The sequence below is a fragment of the Leguminivora glycinivorella genome, chromosome 2 (assembly GCF_023078275.1).
Source record: "Leguminivora glycinivorella isolate SPB_JAAS2020 chromosome 2, LegGlyc_1.1, whole genome shotgun sequence".
NCBI classification, from domain to species: Eukaryota; Metazoa; Arthropoda; class Insecta; order Lepidoptera; family Tortricidae; genus Leguminivora; species Leguminivora glycinivorella.
The window spans coordinates 573,521-593,123 of NC_062972.1; the positions used below are offsets into that span (position 1 = coordinate 573,521).

Below are 19,603 nucleotides of genomic sequence, written 5' to 3' on the forward strand. Positions count from 1 at the left end.
CCCCCTTTTCCCCAATACTGCTAATAGACCATAACTTCTCGATCTTTCTAATGTTTTATCGAAACACCGAGCAGTTGCTAACTTTTATAAGAAATAAGTAAGTCAAACTTTTCTAAGCTTTAGACTTTCCATCAGTGGACGGCGCTCGCATGCCACTGGGCCCTATAACAAACAAATCCTTTTATTCCAAAAGACAGTTTGTTTCCCTAGCCAATTTGATAGAATTTACCTTGAAAAACTAGTTAGCAACACTAAGTGTCCCGCAGCCACACCGAAAAATCAGAAATTGCTACCACAATTATTAATTTCACTCAAATAAATTAAGTAATAAGAGTTTTTATAAATTACCAGTTTTACCACATATTTTAAGATAGTAAACACCACATTTAAAGTCCATTTAAACCATATAAATAGTAGTAGTTAAATTATTTCTCCACAATACACGTTGACCAATTATATTCCAAGACCAATCATAAAAGAACTCTACTTTTATAGAAATAGTGTGAGACTCTACCCTATTCCTATCGTTTTCCCTACTCTAACATATCTGAAACACAGACCCTCACTTACCATAGATCTTGTGTTCAGAATATGCACAAGTGTATCCCTACCATAAGCTGTACAGTTCAGCCAGCGAAGCTGAGATAGGCAACCTATAGGCTTGTGTTCTTATCCCCCCCTCTGCTCTTGCCCGCGGGCTAGGGTAGCAGAGAGTAGATCGCCCTATCCGTGTATATATCCAGTATTCTAGGACACACCAGTACCAGCCACATGAGAGACCCAGCTGCGATCAACTTTACTTAGATGTGGATCGATCACAACCGAAATCCCCAGCGACCAACGCCAGCATGGACTAGAGCACCGAGTAAATAAATATATATATATATAGGACCCCAGCCTCAAATACTGCCGACTTCAGTGAGCAAGGATTACTCCTAATGTCTTTCGTCAATCGTGAAAGTCCTCACTTCCATCTAACAGTTGGACTCTTTGAGACCGGTGAGAAAGTACGCCTTTTGTAAGTAAATAAAGACGCCCAAGCCCTCCACTTGGAACAAAAAGACCCCTAAACGCCTCTTATTTGACACCGTAAGGGAAGAAGCGCCTAGCCGGACAACAGTCTGTCACAAACAATGATCTGGCTTATAACTTTCACAAAATAACCCCATAGAAAATTACTAAATTCAATTTTACTGACCAACTAAACAAACGAATGAAGTTTCCTTTACGTGCTATAATCTAAGCTTAGTTTTGCAAGAATTACTCCCTACAAAACCAAACACAGACTTATCTCCAAGCACCAGCCATACATCGACCCAGTCTTTGTATTGCTTGACGGCACTCATGAAACAAAGCACAGAAAACTTCACTATACACAACAATTTAAATGTAACACTACACTATAAATAGAACACTAAATTAACCCCACAACTGACGGTAAAGCAATTCCACCACAGGTCTAAGTCCAACTGTACGACGATATTGTCCCCGCACAATCAAACAGAGACACAATTTCAAAGTTTACAATCACTTAGAATAATTTCCAAGTAAAAACAAACAGAGAAATAATAGCAGAACAACTTCACTCACCAGTATAACACACGAAAGCCAGAGACACTGTTAGTCTTGTAGATATTTTAAGAATCCCGCGCGTCGGCTCGCTCCGACCCTTTTATAGATTCTATCTCCGACTTCCGACTTCTGACTTCCGACTTCTGACATTCGACTTCCGACTTCTGACATCCGACTTCCGACTTCTGACATCCGACTTCCGACTTCTGACATCCGACTTCCGACTTCTGACATCCGACTTCCGACTTCTGACATCCGACTTCCGACAAGATGGCTACTCAATCGTGTGCTTTGTTTACTAAGTCTTATACCCTATGCATTAGAGTTCACGATTAACACGCGGATGTTTGCTTATCAACACGTGCCGAGTGCACGTGTTTTAGAGAGAGACAGAGCTATTGATATTGATACCTATGCAGTCCAATAGTAGAGCGATTCGCAAATATTTTTACGTAAATATTATTTTGTGGAACATTCTTATTTATTTTGTAAGTAATTTCGCAATGAAATATTTTTATCTGTTACTAAATGTTACATTGAATGATATACTCAGGAAGCATAATAACCAATATTAGTCATTATTATTTCTTTGACTTGTAAATGAAATCCAGACATAATATCGGAACGTTACGCAGCTGACAACTGTCAGTGTCAGTATTCCGTCCATGTGAATGTAGTTTGTTGATAAATACGTTTTTCCAACCTGTTTTGCATCAAATAATAGTGAATTTTATGAGTGAAGACGTGACTATACATGTGATTAAACATCACAGATATTATTTGTTAAAATATCCAATGAAATCCCAAAGAAAATATGCACCAAATAGTTGGTCAAGGAAAAGTTGATTCGCCGTAAGTTTTATATGTAATAACGAGTCCATTTCCTCGTCATAGACGCTTGTTCTGTTACAAGGTGAATGGCGCGATTATTATTCTGAGCGACAGAAACTTATAACACTAATTTTATTCAAAGGAAATTAAAATTTATGAAAAAAACAATTACTTATTTTTATTTCACTGAGTAGAAATTAAATATAACACAATGTATAATAGTGCTAAAAGTAAACTACTTAGTATTTCACACACAAAGTATAAAACAAAGGTCTACACTAAAAGTGTCGCGTCTAGGTGGTCAAGTCTTACTCTATGACACGGTTCGCTTCACGCGCATGCGCCTCGCGCTGCCGCCGCTGCCGGTCGGCGCACAGAATATGTTCGAGTTGTCATTTCTAGTACGTAGTAGTTCAATGCCTACATGCGTTGTCAAATTGTGTAAAAATGACAACAATCGAAAGAAAAAAAAAATACGGAGCAACTTTTCATGCGTAAATTAATACTTTATCACGTTATTATGCGTAAAATCACAATATTAATTAATGTTCATAATCGTAAACCAACAAATTGCAAAATAAGAGTGTGATCAGTATTTTTTTTAAATAGTGTTTGCAGACGGCGCACTGAGTCATTATTATTTGTTAAAAACAAGATATTTCTACGTTTCACGTAAAATAATTAATTTTAGATTTAAAAGAATTGATGTTCTTTTGACCTGAGTTATAATTATTTTGATTTTAAATCGTGTTTGCACATCGCAAACCGTCTGCCATTGCTGGCTTGAAAGGTCGCCACCAAGCCATAAAATAAAATTAAAAAAAAAAGTCCGCCATTGTTGGGTCACAGCCGGTCTTCAGTGAAACTCCCTCTGTTCTATTTACTACTCTGTGGTTTTAAGACACACTCAAAGTTTCGCTACACTTCAGAATGCCTATTGCCTAGTCAAAGAGAACATCGTTTACGCGAACGAAACGCAAGTGGCTTATTATTTAAGAATAATTTAGATTTACAAGCATAATTTTATTTTAGGTAGAAAAGTTAGTTCCATTTCAGTCTAGGATAGGATTATAGTCAAAATCTTGGTAAGCAAAGACAATGGCTGTTGTCAAGGGAGCGACGGGGTGTTTTTATCCCATTTTGCCTACTCGTATTATATTTCTTATTTTATGAGTTTGTTGAACAAATCACTTATCATAGAGGTCACCTTTAGAGGTCACTAGATCTTTGTTCAAATGTTTGAACATTTTCGGGAGCGTTTACACTGACTAATTTTTGCCCCGAATTTCCTCAGTAGGTAGGTTGGAATCTTATTACATATCTTATTATTAAATTCCAGTTCCATTAAAACAAATTAAAGTAATTTAGATTCTGGGTGAACAATATTTCAATTATTTTAATAGAAAATGTGTTAATTTTCCTCAACAATTTTATTAGGTAGGAAGTGCGAAAAGAGTTGCCTTCGTATTGTACGGAAACGTACGAATGTGTCATGCTATTTCAGTCAGTCTCAGTACAAGATTAAATGAAATGATTTATTTATGCATGTGGAGAATGGGTTACATATTAGGTTATATTTGCTACTCAAGTAGTCTCACCAAACTCTACCTTTACAGGCGTACATACATACATTTTAAGACGATACACACAATTCACACTATAATTATAATACCAATTTATATAACAAGTCAAAACTAACACTAACCTTAATAAATAGAATCTAATTTCATTACAATGTCGTCATAAAATTATTTAATCCTAGAAAATATCATTCAAAAATAATTTATACAGTATTTCGTCGCTGCGCGTGCAAAATTCGCTATGTGATTTTTAACGATTTTTCGTTTTCAATGCCATTTTAAACCTTATTTCTAAATACATATGCTCCAAAAACAGCGTCGAGCTCATTTCAGTATTACAGGTTTTATCAAAAGTAGGTATGTGATGCCCATACATTGAATGTTCCTCCTATAATCGCTAACTGCAATAAATCACATAACTACATTATCTTCTTATAACAGCAGTTTTGGAATTGCGCCTGCTATGTGAATTATGACACATAGCTATATTTTCGGAAATATTGTATAAAAAGATGTGTTAGATGTTTGTGCCCGATTTGTACAATCTCATACACAGCGATAATTTTGTACTATTTGTAGAAATCGTGAATGTTTCCAGATCGTGTGTTTTGCGTCACATAGCAGGCTTTTCTTATAAAAATCTAGCCTACTCTCTTAAAACTTGTTTAAATGGTGTAAGGTAGGTGGGTTTGTAGTCAAGTATAACCTCTATAAATGAGACAAAGAGTGTAGTTTCCCTTTTTATTGAGACTATGTCTGAAAGTACTCACTCTGACCGAATAGTTATTTTTTAATATTTGTTTAAAATAAATCATTTCAAATTGATTTTTAAGATTAACTGTCAGAAATTTATTAGTGTTTAGTATACTGACAAATTTCGTGTAGGGTTCAGTGCGTGTAAACGTATATTACAAACTATCGAAATACGATAAAGTTATGCTAAGTAACTCAAAAAAATAACAAGTGATTTAACATTGCATTGGTAAGACATCGTTTTGTATGAAATTTTGTGTGATAAGATCTATCTATCCTTTCTGGAAACATTTTAAAATAAATAAATGAAAATAAAATGTTTAATAAATGAAAAAAGCTGACTTGAGAAATCACACAAAGTTTTGAGTGACAAAGATTGTTTATCGTTTTCGGATCAAAAAAGAAAAATGGAACCTGTTCGGGATGCTTCCCGCACAGTCTTGAGATGATATAGTTGATAATGATAATTGATAACACTGCAGTTTCCACTGATATAACGATTTATTGATAATATGATAAAAATGATACAATTATTGAATACACTCCGCGGCGGTCGGGCATGTACTGTCTCATATAGGTAAAATAAATGCTGACTGACGGAAAGTGCTGATGAGCGAAATGTTAATCCTTGTACGGACTGTACATGCTCCCGGGCGCGAGATGAAAAAAGATAAGACATAAAAAATATAAGATATGATAAAATTAAAAAAGTAAACACAACATAAAATCATTCACTCGCGGCGAATCGTCCTCCTACGATGGGTGACGTAGCCTTGTCGAGTCCCCGTGCTCTCGAAAAATTTATCCTGGGGTTGGTTTTGGGTTGCACATTAGGTGTACGTTGCGGGTTGGCCTCCTCTCGGTTGTCATCTCTGGCAACATACTGGATTCTAATATTCGCGGATGCGTCGCTGGGGGGCACCGGAGGTATCTGCGCCGAACAGCGAAGACGCAAGCGTTTCCATGTATATATGATGAACACTACTATAGCGGCGGCTAATAGTAGGTATACAAGGACGTACTGATGGACGTCGTGAGTTGATATTTGGTCGGCTAATATTCCAGATTCACTAGCCTTCATTTCTTCCACTTGTCTATCGATATCCATAAATTGCTTCTTGTAATCGCCGCTTGTAGGTGTAGAAACGTTTTCTTCTTGTATAGGTACTGATAAGTTTATGATGTTGTTGATAGGAGGCATTACGATGTTCACTAAATTAGGCTGGATGTTGAGGTTATTCGTATGATATTTATGAGCGAATATTGTGAGCGATTCGCTTTTAATGACACAGCCTTCTCCCAGAGAAATAATGCCTGCTCCGCTTATCTGCTCTGCGGTAACTTGAGATTCACATATGATTCTTATGGTTCGATGACCGCAGGAAAAGTATAAATAGTTGTTTTGTTTAGTCAACCTTTCCCATTTATCCATGCAGGGTTGCTTGATACTACTACATTTTGTCTCACTTCTGTCCTTGATACATAAGTTGTCGTCTTCATTCATGTGATATATAGGCCTTTGTGAAGGGCATAAATGATTTGATATATGATATTGTTTGCAATCATCTGCTTCCTTCTCAGAAAGCGGTATGAAAGAGTCCTTCTGTATGTTCATGGCAACATACTCAGAAATAGGTAAGATACTGATCATTGTTTCGCCTTGTTGCTGAGGTACAGGTATCAGGTGATATATTTCGTAGTCGTCTCGGCTGGCTAACGGGATCCTGATTTCAAATATGAGGTACTTGGTTGTCATTCTTGCCTTGACTTGGAGCAGTTGATATATATGTTGTAAATCTGTTTGTATATTTTCAATTGGAATAGTTAAGTCCTTTGATAACTGTCCGGAAATGATGCTTAGCTCCTTTCTTAACTGCGCTGGAGTCAGTAAGTGATAATTAAACTGTCCATGATGAACGTCAGTGATAGTATCCAGTAATGTTTCTTGAATGCTTTTTAGGTTTTGCAAAATTGAGTTAGTGATAATCGATGATAACATAAATTCACTTGTATTTTCCACTGCGACAACTTCTTTAGCAATAACATTGGTCGCCTTTTCAAGATTGATAAAGTTGCGGTTGAGTATTTTATGCTGCTTGTCCATGGCTTCTTCTACCCTTTTTAATAAATTATATTCAGCCTCAACCACTGAAGTCTGATTTTTCCACAGCAACGCCAAGTGTTTCTGATTTTCTCTAATAAGATTGATATCCTTTTCATATTGTTTTGCGAAACGTTCGTCTAATATTCCAAACAAAGTATTCGCGACATATCCGACTCCATTGGCTAAATAGGCCGCGCCGGCGCCGGGCCGGCCGTGTGAGTTGCTGAGCGAGCATTATACTGTTGTAGTACTCCAGTTCTGCGAATCCGTGCCTTAGTTGTATTAAAATTACGTCGCATTTTGATTGCTTGTCTGCTTTGATACACATGTTTTCTAATGAGTGAAGATATTCCTTTAGTACCTTTTTTCCTTGCCAATAAGGTTCCATGTCGTAATAGGCAATAAGCTTCCATTCGTCGCGAATAAGGTGCATAGTTGATACCTTGTCGAAATAAATTCCTTGATGTTTGTTGATATTCGTAAGGCTGTGATCACACTGGGCGGGTAATATAAATGCGAATAGTAGCATGAGCGCAAGTGTCAGTAAATTTCCCGTTCTTTTGGGACGCCGTTTTATAACCTTGGGCTCTCCCTTTTTCGGGTCTGCTTCTGGCTTCAACTCTTCCGTGTTTTCTTGATTAACAGGTAATTTTGATAACTTGGTAATGGGTCTCTTGAGCAATCCATTCTTCGTTTTGATTGATACCACGCGTACATATCCGTCGTGCCCTGGATGAACGCTTACAACTTTGCCAAGAGCCCACTTTCCGGCGGGCAAGTTGGCATCATGAATGATAACTATGTCTCCGACCTTTAAGTTTTCTTTAGGTTTTTGCCATTTGCTCCTTTTTGATAGTTCGCATAAATATTCTGATTTCCACCTCTTCCATACGTCTGAGAATATTTTTTGCACAAGCTGCCATCTCGTTCGCTCGTCTCGTTCGGTTTCATATATTGTCAAATTTGGACCGCTTGATAAAAAGTGAGACGGCGTTAAAAAATCCAAGTCGTCTGGGTCTTCAGAGATAGCGCACAATGGTCTGCTGTTAAGGCATGCTTCCACTTGAGTCAGCAAAGTTGATAATTCTTCGTAGGTCAGTTTTTGCTCACCCATGACTCTACGAAGATGATGCTTGAGGCTCTTCACTGATGCTTCCCATAATCCTCCTGCGCTAGGCCATGAAGGGGCATTAAAATGCCATTCAATTTCCATTTCTGATAAAGTTGTAAAGAACTCTACATCCAAAGTGTTCTTTAAGTCAATGATCTCTTCATTCAGTCGCTTGTTTGCTCCAACAAAGTTCGTCCCCTGGTCACTGTAAATGTGACGTGGAGTTCCTCGCCGTGCTGCCATTCGACGAAGAGCTGATAAAAATGCTGAGCTGCTGAGGTCTGATACAAGTTCGAGGTGTATAGCCTTCGTCGCCATACACACAAATACTGCTACATAACCCTTTGTTGTCTTTATGCCCCGGCCTTTATTTGATTTGACGTCAATAAAGCCGGTATAATCAACGCCTGTGTGATAGAACGGGCGCGTCGGGTTACACCGCGCCGCCGGTAAGTCTCCCATGATTTGTTCTTGCCTCATAGCTCTATGACGTATACAAGTGACGCACTTATTGATATAATTTTTTACTGCTCGATTCCCTCCTATGATCCAAAATTGATATCGCAGTTGCCTTAAGGTCACTCGAGCTCCACCGTGAAGGGTCAACTTGTGCGCATTTTCCATGAGAAGGTTGGTGATGTGACCTCTGTGAGGGATGATAAGGGGATACTTCATGTTTGGGTCAATATTAGCCTTTCCTATTCTTCCTCGTACTCTGAGTAGGCCATTGTCGTCCAAAAAGGGGTGCAGTGATAAAATGTTACTGCTTGATTTTACTTGCCCATGTCGAGACAAGTTGTTGATATCTTCTCCAAATGATTCTTGTTGCACCTGTTTGATAATCATATTTCTTGCTTTTCGTAGTTCCGCCACCGTGAGGTATGGCACTGTAGGTTTGCATTTTGATACGGCGCGTAGTACCCACGCTAATACTCGCGTCATACGATTGATATTGCTGTGCTTGATAATTAAGTCACTTACGACGTTGTTGCCTTGTAGTGTCGTGACACTCGTCACGTTTGTTTGTTTTGATACTTTGATATCTTCATCTGTTGTGTATTTTATTTCTTGTTCTTTTTCTTCAAATGTTGATAACCAGGAGGGTCCCTGCCACCACAAGGGGTGTTCCTTTAACTGTGTAGCGCTGATCCCGCGGCTTGCGCAGTCTGCCGGATTTTCGGCTGATTTGACGTAACGCCAGCAATCTGAAGGTGCAATTTCTTTGATAGCTCGTACTCTGTTTGATACAAACGGCTTCCAACGGTTGATATCACCTTGTAACCCCCTAAAACGGCGGTCGAATCCGTCCAACAAAAAAGCTTGATATTGTTTTTTGATAAACTTTCCATAACATTCTTTAATAATTTGGAAAGTAGCAATGCTGAGCTCAGTTCCAACCTTGGCAGGGACACGGCTTTTTTGGCTGGAACCAGCTTTGATTTGGCGGCCACTATGGTTATCTCTGGGGGCGTTGAACTTGCTCCAGTACACTCTCTTCGAATAACACTATAGATGACGCACGCGTACGCACGTTCTGAGGCATCACAAAAGCAGTGCAATTCGATCGTGTCTTTCTCTTCGTTTTTTAACCATCTAGGGATTTTGATATGATTGATCTGATAAAGGTCTTGCTTGATACTTTTCCACTCGTTTTCAATCGTTTCTGATACTTGATCGTCCCATTTCAAATTGTCTTCTTTCCATACCGATTGAAATAATAGCTTTAGTTTGGTTGTTATGGGGCACAACCAACCTAGAGGGTCGAATATCTTCGAAATGTCTGATAAAAGTGAACGTTTCGTCACTGTAACGGCAGGTGACGACTGTATTTTAAGTTGAAATGTAAACTCGTCATTTTGAGGGTTCCATCTAAGCCCCAAAGTTTTCTGCGACTCTTGATGCTTGAAATCGAATGATTGTTGTTTTGCGGTGTCTATGCCTTCTAGCAATCTGGGATTGTTTGATGACCACTTTCTCAAGTTGAAACCCCCTGCCTTTAGAAGGTTGATAAGATCCATTTGCAGTTTCTTTGCTGATATGATATCGTGTGTGCCACTTAGGAGGTCGTCCATGTAAAAATCTTGATCCAATATTTGTGCGGCTTCAGGGTATTTCTGACCTTCGTCGATGGCCAGCTGTTTCAAAGTCATCATAGCCAGGAACGGAGCGGCCTTTGTTCCATAAGTGACAGTCGTTAAGGCGTATTCCCGTAGTGCTTGTTTTGGATGATCTCTCCAAATTATTTTCTGATAAAGTTGATCTTTTTCGTGGCACAATATTTGGCGAAACATCTTTTCTATGTCCGCGAGGAAAACAATTTTATATTGTCTCCATCTTAAAATCAGTTTAAATAAATCTGATTGTAGATTGGGCCCACTGTACATTTCATCGTTCAAGCTGTAACCCGATGACGTAGGTGCTGACGCGTTGTAAACAACTCGCAGAGCTGTAGTTGATGATTCAGCGCGTTGCACGGCATGATGTGGTAGGTAGTTGTTAGGCTTTGTGTCCCTCTCGCACTCGCGCATATGTCCCAATTCGTAATATTCATTGATAAATGATTTGTAATCTTCTGATAACTTTTCGTTTTTCATGAGTTTTCTCTCAAGTTGATAAAATTGTGCCACAGCCTTGTTTCTTGATTCTCCTAATTTTTCTTCTATGTCGGGTTTCAGGGGTAATCGTACCACATAGCGTCCGTCGCTTTGGCGCGTGGTTTCCGACTTATATTGATTGATACAGTACTGATCTTCTGATGATAAAGTGTCCGATGATTCGGCAATGTCTTCTATTGCCCAGAATCTGCTGATATCTTCAATGTTGTTTATTACCATGTTGCAATGATATGACTTCATGTCTCCGCAGAGAAGCCACCCAAGATGAGAGTCCAGTGCTATGGGAGTAACGTCATCTACTCTAATGATAGACCCTAAAATGATCCTTGCAAAAACGCCTGCGCCCAATAAAATGTCAATCGGATTGCTGATATTGAACTTGGGATCTGCCAGCTGTAAACCTTCAATATGCGGCCATAAAGGCAAAAATGATTCGTTTGGTAGGTCTATAGTAAGACGGTTCATTATGTAGGCTTTTGTGATAAATGTATAATCCGTATGAACTGACTGAGCTTGGATAATAGTGTATCCTTTGCAGTTGCTTTCCTTTTTTCCGATTCCAAAGACAGTACCACTGTAATTTTGACGTGGTAAGCCTAGCAACTGGGCAGCATTTTCTGATATGAGATTTAATTGGCTTCCTGGGTCGATTAATGACAGTTGTAAAAGCTTGATCTCTTAGAGACAGTTGTAAAAGGTTGCGAGTTTCATGATAAATGTTTGATACTCGATCGTGATGATTTTCCGTAAAGTAAATATAGTCTTGATTTTCAAACTCGCAAAGCGCAATATGATTTGTTTGAAACTCTCTCCAATATTTCTCTAGAGTTTCTGAACGGTTTTGAATATTTAGAGGAGTCTTACGTTCAGCGCCGTCCTTTTTAAAATTGACAAGAAGTTTCTCAATTGCCATGGCAAGTTGACCTTGTTTATTTAGTAAACTCTCCATTGTGGTCGTTTTGCCAATTAGTTGATATGATAGTAACCGATGATAATGATGATAGTCGCAAAATTGTGTTCAAGTGTCCTTCGTGAATATCTGCGCCTTCTCAATCAGACGGTGAGACCCGCTTGTGGGAAGCCGCCTAACCGATTCGCTATCACACAAAGTCCACTACAACACAAACTTGCTAAAAACTTGATCTTGATAATCTTGATATATTGATTGATCCTGATATTTAACTTTGATACTGACACGATTGGGTTTGATATTCACACGGCTATGGTGTCACAGCTCCTGGTCACGTTGCGTCGACACGTGGCACGATCCAGGGTTAACTTGTGCACTGATTCAAATCTTCGAAGGACCATAAAGATGTTCGGGATGCTTCCCGCACAGTCTTGAGATGATATAGTTGATAATGATAATTGATAACACTGCAGTTTCCACTGATATAACGATTTATTGATAATATGATAAAAATGATACAATTATTGAATACACTCCGCGGCGGTCGGGCATGTACTGTCTCATATAGGTAAAATAAATGCTGACTGACGGAAAGTGCTGATGAGCGAAATGTTAATCCTTGTACGGACTGTACAGAACCCTTATACAATTATGTACTTTCTTGTCAATCCGTTTATCAATTTGTCAATATTCTTTATTTCGGAAAAACCCTATACTCAAGTGTACTGTACCGTTCCTTGAAGCTGTAAAAAAACCTTATTTCTAAGTAAATACAACATAAGTTAATTGAGTTGAAAAAAAATCTACACTCTCAAGGAAGTCAAAATTAATAGAGTACTTCCGGTTGACCTAAACTATGAAATTTGGAAAATAAATCGTATTACAAAACACTCACACGTGAAATCGTATACATGATTATTAATATAGTTGTGAGAAAAAAAATTATAAAATATACACGTAACCTTCGTTCGAGCCAGACTAGCATTATCCAGTTTTTTCAAGTTAAAAAATGTATAATGAAATCTTATTCAATACATAAATGTTTACATAATACCACATTGAGCAACTTTGTAACTGAAATAACCTCCATTCATAAAAATTAATGGAAAAAATATATTATTATAGTTGTAATATATTAATTTAATCGAGTTTTTTATTATAGTATTGTGTATTAAGCTTATAGTATTAAATCGTGTTTTTTCTGAAATAATTAATTCGAAAATGAATTGCTAAATTACAAATAAACAACAACATAGTTAATTCAAATCATATGATTAAATAACCATGTGACGATAAAGTGCACAAATTGTATTTTGTTCCTTAAGAATAAAATCTAGTTAAGTGATTGTAAGACACATACCGGTTTTTTATGACTCAAATTATAATCGCTATGTAACATATTTATGAAAAAATATTTTTTTAACCTTATAATAACTGAAATAAAATTTCAAGTTATTTCTTAATGTATGCAAAAGTGAAAATACTTATGCCATAAAAATATTGATTTATTTATGTTCAATAATTGCCGAAATAAACAGTTTTTTGTGTCTCCTATTTTTGTAACACGATTGCTTGACTTATTTCTTAAATTTACTAAAATTATTACATTCTTTAAATATGTCCAGTAATTTATTGTAAATGATAATGCACATACAGTATGCATTTACTGACATTGATTGCTAGATGTTGTACTGTATTACTAGATGTACTGACATTGATTGCTAGATGTTGTACTGTATTACTAGATGTACTGACATTGATTGAATTTGCATGACAATTACGAACGTTGCCGAAGGAAACCCTTTTCGCACTACATACATCTGTAGATGAATGTGCGGGTAGAAGCTAGTTTCTTCTTCCCCGGTTCCTCATGGCTGAGGGTCGCGACCACAGGAGGTCGTTATTTTGTGAACCAAAGCTCTCCACTCCGCACGGTCTTCTGCAGTCCTAATAAGGTAATGGCGCCTATTAACGTGGTACTTAAGCAGATTTCAAAAGATACCAAAAAATTAAGGGTATCAAAGCTCATTAACGACCACAAATATTTTTTTTATGGAAGAGTATTTATTGAACTATTAGTTTTGAAGAGTTTTAGGATCATTTTAGTTTATTATATGTCATAAAATGATTATTGAAGCCAACATACCTAAATTTTCTATTACCGTGGTAATGAACAGGTTGCAGTTCTATTAACGCGAATTGAGATTTCATTACCGAGGGTATGAATGACAGTGTTTTTCTGCCATCGGTAAATAGAAACCCATCTCAAAATTCGGAGCTTAATACCGACGGTTGAATATACAAATTATGACAAATACATATACCTATACTATCCTCCTTTATGAATACCCACAGAAGACTCAGTTTCACCTAAGAAATCTGTACTTACGGTACACTAAATGTCATATTTTGATACAAGACTAATATGTCGCTCGGTAATAGATACTTCTATAGGAACCCATTACCGACCCAAACAAATATTGCATGGATCGGTAATAGATTCTTATATATTCTATTACCGAGGGTTATCTGATCGTACCATCGGTAATAGGCATAAATTGGAGTATTATAAAATCTAATTCCGACCCATAAAAACAAAGTCATACAGATGTATTTTCATTACAAATCAAAATAAAATATTGCAACCTTATATTTAAACCAAGCTTACATAACTGGTAAGTAAGCATCAGACTTTATGTCAATGTTTAAAAAATTGACAAATTAACGGTTTTCATAGAAACTACGAAATCAGTCATGAAGTTTTTGCTAAAAATTAAGGTTTTGTTGAATAATTTTCATACCGCGTAAATAGTTCTTTGATAGCGTGAATAGATCAAGATTGAAACAACTGTAAGACATTATATAACTGATCACATATACTTAAAATAAAGCAAAAAGAACTAATATCACTACTTTAACTATTACCGTGGTATACCACAGTAATAGAATCTACTCACGAAATGGCGCCTTTCACCGCTGTCTTTTAATTTCCACTTTAAACACATTTCCAGGCTAAACAATACGTAAAAAGTACTCAGAAGTCATGTAGAAAACTATAAACAATAATTTGAAATGCATAACTTTCACCTGTTTGCCATAATTATTACGTAAACTACTAAATGAGATTGGAGTTCACTTAGGTTTAGCGTCACACGTCAGTATGACACAACCTCTTCTCGCGGCCCCGTGGCAAAAACTGTCAAATAGCGAGCGTCTTCTTTCATTCACACTCTCTATCGCCTATATGTGCGTTAGTCAACTAAACAGGCTTCCTTTGTGTGAGTAACTTTTTTTAAGAAATTGGTCGGTTTGCCTATAAAATGCGTATTTGCAAATGCGGCGGTAATGGACGTCGATTTCGATACCCGCGTTGATAGCCGCCGTTACCTTAATAGGTGCCTGTGTAAATCCCTGGCAGGCCTTCTCAACACTGTTCACCCAGCAGTTTATCTTATACCTTTAAACGGGCAATTCTTTTATATTTATTTATTTATAATAAACCTACCGGCGATCTTGGAAACCGCTGTAACTTGTTACTAAATTTGTTATGTGAGGGTTTTCGGGGGTGAAAAATCCATCTAGCTTAGTTTTAGGTCCCAAAAAATGCGAATATTAGAGTTTTCGAACTCCGAGCGAAGTTTGGTCGCCCAGGTACTAAGTATATTATATGTATATAGTTTATCGGTAGGTAGGTATTATATTATTAAAAGCATGATTTTGATCAGTGTAGGCTACAATTGATGTCGGTATCCTCACGCAAAATCGTTCCCTTGGTGAATATCGTATATTGACAATCCCTGGGGCTCCATTTTCGCGGTCGTCGCTAAAATAGGATATTCCCCGTTTTCCCTCAACTAAATGGTTTATGGCTGCCAGGCGACCCGTGAATCTTGATTCTCACCACATTTTCTGATAATCGTGACATGCCACATACGTAGTGTGTAATAAATATTATCAACCTCTATTTTTGGGGCAGAGTAAAAATATGTTGCCCGGTGGAAAATTTACTCATACATAGTTGCGGGACATTCCGTTCGGTTAGTCAGCCCCGCGTTGTTGTGTGAAAGAAAATTTCCATTAAAATAGAATATTTTTTAAACTTAAAAAGTACATTACGATACAAATGCGAAAAACAGGAAGTTGTAAATTTCCTTTTTAGTACAGATGGCACTGCGAAGTTTCGACCTGACAAGAAATGAACCACTTCTCGCACTAGTGTGTAAAAAACCACCACCTGTATTGAAAAAGGAATATGCAAGATTAAAAACTGTCCACATTTTATGTCACGCAAAATTTCAAATTTTATAATAATATTTGCATTAAAGAAACTACAACCATTGATATCACGGAAATCACTTAAAAATGTGTATTTTTCGCACTTTCACTCGTTGATGTCATACGGTACACTGATTTGGGGAAATTCCACAGAGGCCAAGAGAGTACTGATTCTCCAAAAACGTGCGATCCGTTTACTGGCTGGAATTAAACAAACATGTCACTGTAAAGAACTTTTTCAAAAGTATGGTATAATGACGCATTTTTCGTTATACATTTTTCAAGTTTTGATGTTCGTACGGAGAAACTTGTCTATGTTCAAACGCGTCGAAGTCATAGGCAAGCAGATCAGATCGACGGGAAGACTGCGAACAGTGCCGCGTCGCATGGCACTTTCATGCAAGAACCCACGAGTAATAGGCCCTACTTATTACGAACACCTACCCGCCGAATTAAGAAGTGAGGTATCTGATGAAGCATTTGAACGGCAATTGAGGAACTTTTTATTGAATAATCCATTATATTCAGTAGATGAATATATGGAATTAAAATTGTAATAACCTGCTTTAAATTGTTTTGACATAGTTTTAATTTTACTATGACGATCACTATGAGATACCTGCCTATTAGATTTTAATTTGACCTGTATTTTATTGTTTACATATTTACTTAATGACGGTAGTTTTGAAATACCATTTGAAATTCAAATTGTTCTTTCATGTTTTCTATTGTATAACCCCTCCCTACTTATATGTGATCGCTTTAACATGGGTTGTTTTTGTATCCTTTTTTAACATGGGTTGTTACATTTAGTCGCGTGTCTCGGGGCGCGCAACGGACGTCCGCGCCCCTTTTTTGCTGTTACGTGTATGTGGATGACCCCTAAGTGACCGGCCGGCCTATACAAAATGTACTGAGGAGACGCTTTTTGAATTACACTCAGGTGGCGTGGCGCCGACGTCCGTTGCGCGCCCCGAGACACGCGAGGCTCTGATGTGGCCGGTGCCTAACAGGACAGTAAACATAAACACCAATTATATTAATAACAATCTCATTTCCTCACTAGGGTGGCAATGGTGGCAGTGTATTAATGAACCACTTTCATTAACGCCGTGAACAATTATTAATATTACCCCCGCTGACCTTGCGACTGTCACGGCATGCTTCATCAGGCTGTCAGACCAAATACACGTCAGTCGTGGACACGTTTGGTCAATTAATCATTTGATGTTGTTTACTTTCATACTCATAAGTTGTGGAGCGTCTTTTCAGAAGTTTATTTTTGGTGTGGATTTCAAAGAGAAACAACTCCTTTTGATAAGACAATCATCAGTTGTAAGTATTTTGGAGAGGTTTCTGCTTTTAAATATACGACAGTCTTTTGTTTTCACCTGAAAACTGTCCGTGTGGCGGCAATGTCTTGTATTCTATCGTAAACTATTAGATTAACCAACAACAAGTACTTCCTAGCGTAGCGTATATTTCTGTGGGCCTAGTGAAAAAGGGTATAACTCAATTGACTCGGTGAAAAAGGGCACAAGTCCCACCTCGGACTTGTGACCTTTTTCACCGAGTCAATTTGAGTTTTTCACTAGGCCCACAGATTTATAAACGCGTTTACACTCCATATTGATTACATAAGAGAAAAGGAGAGGACGATTTTCGCTTTGGCTAGGTATCCTTCTGGTCATTTTAAGAGAATCGGTTTAGGTAACGTCTTCGAGAAATTACGAAATATATGTACAAAGAATATAAATGTTTTCTAAAAAACAAAATAGGGTGCCTATGTGAAGCAGAATATAAGGGCTACTCAAGCACTCACGTCAGCTAATATATTAGAAGATATCGTAGGCCATGTCATGTTTTACGTGACCGGATTACCTAACTAGATTATACAGGCACAGCCAACTTCTGTAGGCGTCTTCGTATCTCATAAATATCGACGAAAGTCTATATGTGTAGAGCATGCTGTCTCCACGGTTCTATAATTTTAGATTTATTGTAAGCTCCTAAAAGCATATTTAAATGATTCATATGAAGCTCGCTGACTACGTCAGGTACTTTCTTTGGTTAGTCGCACGTCGTCGTTCGTAGCTTCGTTTTGCCGTGAAAGACGGACAAATAAACAGGCACACACACTTTCCCATTTATAATATAAGTATGGATGTACATAAATACTTATATACCTACTCGTACATAGAAAACATCCATAACTCCGGAACAAATATCTGTGCTCATCACACAAATAAATGCCCTTACCGGGATTCGAACCCGGGACCGCGGCGTAGCAGGTAGGCCAGATCGATCGTCAACTTATATTTTAGTTGTTCCTTGGTTTTGATTCGGTTAGATCATCGAACTTTTATTCTGCTTTGCTACGAAGTACTACGGCGTAGTCTGTTTCAGAATCCTGTTATATGGCTTACCTATTACCGTCAAAAACACTACGAAAAACATAGTAGATATAATTTTATAGCACTTTAATATTCTTGAAACAGATTTGTTCATTCGATAAACAAAGTATGAGTAACTTAACGACACAGTTTAAAACTGTAAATGCAAAAGAGTAGGTAACTTTAGGGCAGGGTCCGCCCTCGAACTTTGAAACAGGGATAAAGCTGGCCCACGACACGCATACTGATGTGCTCTGACACCGTTCCTATAAGTTTCGGTGTCAAGAGACTCGTTGTGATATGGTGTACCATCAAGAACTCGATTTGTATGCCACTTCGTGTCTTATCAAGTTATCACCATGGCAATGTATGGATTATAACTCTCATGAGACACACTCATAACAGATGTATAATTAATATAACATAAAGATAATTCTACAGCTTTTTCTACTCATGTTTATTAGTCATAAGGCTACTTAGGCTCGTCGAAATAACGTCACTTGAGTCGCAATATAATAGTCACAGTAACAAGGTAAGGTAAATAATAGTAAATTAATAGCGACTCAACCATGTATACCGCTACCGCAATTTTCCTAGAAAGTCTAAAGTTCTACTTTTGTGATTTTTTTCATATTTTTTAACCTTATGGTTCAAAAGTTAGAGGGGGGGGACGCACTTTTTTTCCTTTAGGAGCGATTATTTACGAAAATATTAATATTATCAAAAAACGATCTTAGTAAACCCTTATTCATTTTTAATACTATCCAACGATATATCACACGTTGGGGTTGGAGTGAAAAAATATCAGCCCCCACTTTACGTAGGGGGGGTACCCTAATAAAACATTTTTTTCCATTTTTTATTTTTGCACTTTGTCGGCGTGATTGATATACATATTGGTACCAAATTTCAGCTTTCTAGTTAACAGTTACTGAGATTATCCACGGACGGACGGACGGACGGACGGACGGACGGACGGACGGACGGACGGACGGAGACAACATGGCGAAACTATAAGGGTTCCTAGTTGACTACGGAACCCTAAAAAAGGCAAATCTTTTCGCACTTCATCTGTAGTAAACTCTTTATTGTTAACAAAAAAAACACAGTAATTACAGTAAAGAATAGTACAAAGGCGAACTTATCCCTTTGTAGTATGAGTAATACAGTCATATTCTGACTGAATAATTATACACTTACTCGTAGGTACGAGGGTTAGATCGAGCGTTATCATTCGGTCCATTGGGGCTTTCCATTCGTCACAGAATTATTGCGAATGGACGTCGGTGGCTCGAATAGGAAATATCAGACATCGTTAAGTTACTTCAGTACATTTTATAAGAATATGGTGAATTATTATAAATTATAATAAGCATAATACTTACTAACTTACATTTATATTTTTCATTGGCTTGTCGCTGTTCACGCTAGTCTTTTGCTACAACTTGCTCTGTACCAA

The 19,603-nt window shown here is 37.5% G+C and overlaps 1 protein-coding gene across 2 annotated transcripts in view; it reads left to right on the top strand.

The window, feature by feature from the left end:
- LOC125236164 (high-affinity choline transporter 1) overlaps positions 1–19,603 on the top strand; it is an 88,090-nt gene that overhangs the window by 16,548 nt on the left and 51,939 nt on the right. The gene's annotated exons all lie outside the window — the stretch shown is intronic.